We start from the raw sequence: 2156 nt of genomic DNA on the forward strand, positions 1-2156 counted from the left end.
GCATTCCTGGTGGTTTCTGGCATTAGTTTATTCAATTTTGCAATGGAATATTGTTTAAACAATAGGGTTTTTTGCAAAAGGAAGTGAATTTGGTACGCAAAGGAGGAGTAAATAGACTGTAAAATGCTGTAAAACAATACTGGTATATTGTAACCTTTTGTAATATACATTTTGCACAATAATTTTACAATAAACAATTGATATTTTCATAATTAATTGCATTTCTTCGTTTCTCCTGATGTTCAAGACCTTTCCTTGCATCTGATGGTGCTCTGCAAGGTCCACCTGTAATTTATACAAGAAAAACATTAATTTTACTAATTAATTTTACTAATTTTGCTAATCACGAGCGATTCAAGGCAACAAAGTTGCAAAGGAAGAATCGCGTTTGCAACTTTGTTGTCGAAAGACGCTCCCGAAAATTGCACATTGTTGCAAAACGGCGCGTCGTGCAACAATGTGCAAGGTTTCCGAACAACAAAGTTGCAAGCCCGATAACGCGTTTGCAACAATGTGCAATTTTCGAGAGCGATTCAAGGCAACAAAGTTGCAAAAGAAGAATCGCGTTTGCAACTTTGTTGTCGAAAGACGCTCCCGAAAATTGCACATTGTTGCAAAACGGCGCGTCGTGCAACAATGTGCAAGGTTTCCGAACAACAAAGTTGCAAGCCCGATAACGCGTTTGCAACAATGTGCAAGTTTCGCGAGCGTTTCAAGGCAACAAAGTTGCAAGCGCGATCTCTCCCTGTGCATCATTGTGCTTTTTTCGCGATATGAAGTGGATATGGTGTGTAAGGAATAAATAATGTTCCCTGCATATGAATTGCAGGTGGAGCTTCCAGAACATCGGAGAAATCAAGGAAAGGACTCGAACATCGGGAAAAGCGAAGAAATGCAATTATTTATCAATAAATCAATTATTTATTGTAATATATGTGTTAAAAATGTATTTTACAAAAGGTTACAATATACCAGTACTGTTTTACAGCATTTTACAGTATATTTATCTCTCCCTTACACACTATGTCCATTTCCTTTGCAGAAAACTGATTGTTTAAACAATATATCATTGCAAAATGAAATAAACAATGCAAAATGTATTCTACAAAAGGTCACAATGTTCCAGTATTGTTTTACAGCGATTTACAGCCTAATAACCACTTCCTTACACACCGAATCTATTTCCTATTGCAAAAAACCCATTGTTTAAACAATATTTCATTGTAAAATTGAATAAACTAATGCCAGAAACCACGAGGAATGCGTAATCATCGAAAAATTGGAAAAAATCCCGAAATTCTAGCGTAAACTACGGAAATTACGGAAATATTTCGAAATTCGCGCGAATATACTCGTTCGGTGCTCGAGTCCCCGAGAATTCCTGGAAATGACGTCATTTCTTGGAAATGACGAAAATTCCGAGAATCGACGCGATTCCAAGAATTGACCAATGGCCCTTTGAATATTTCGGTCCTCGAGAATTCCTGGAATTTGGTCAGTTCCGAGAATCGAGTCACTTCCAGGAAGTGACCTCCTATCATATCATGTTCGCCTATTAGAAAGTCGATTTTCAGCCAAAGGGTCTTCGAAAATTTCAGTTCTCGAGAATTCTTGGAAAGCACGTCATTTCTCGGAAATGACCAAAATTCCAAGAATCGAGTCACTTCCAGGAAGCGACCTCCTGTCACATCATGTTCGCCTCGTCATTTCTCGGAAATGACCAAATTTCCAAGAATCGACGCGATTCCAAGAATTGACCAATGGGCCCTCGACAAATTTCGGTTTCCGAGAATTCCTGGAATTTTCGTCATTTCTCGGAAATGACGAAATTTCCGAGAATCGACGCGATTCCAAGAATTGACCAATGGGCCCTCGACAAATTTCGGTTCCCGAGAATTCCTGGAATTTTCGTCATTTCTCGGAAATGACGAAATTTCCGAGAATCGACGCGATTCCAAGAATTGACCAATGGGCCCTCGACAAATTTCGGTTCCCGAGAATTCCTGGAATTTTCGTCATTTCTCGGAAATGACGAAATTTCCGAGAATCGACGCGATTCCAAGAATTGACCAATGGGCCCTCGACAAATTTCGGTTCCCGAGAATTCCTGGAATTTTCGTCATTTCTCGGAAATGACCAAATTTCCGAGAATCGAG

Source organism: Habropoda laboriosa, unplaced genomic scaffold, assembly GCF_001263275.1.
Source record: "Habropoda laboriosa isolate 0110345459 unplaced genomic scaffold, ASM126327v1 scaffold126, whole genome shotgun sequence".
Taxonomy (NCBI): domain Eukaryota; kingdom Metazoa; phylum Arthropoda; class Insecta; order Hymenoptera; family Apidae; genus Habropoda; species Habropoda laboriosa.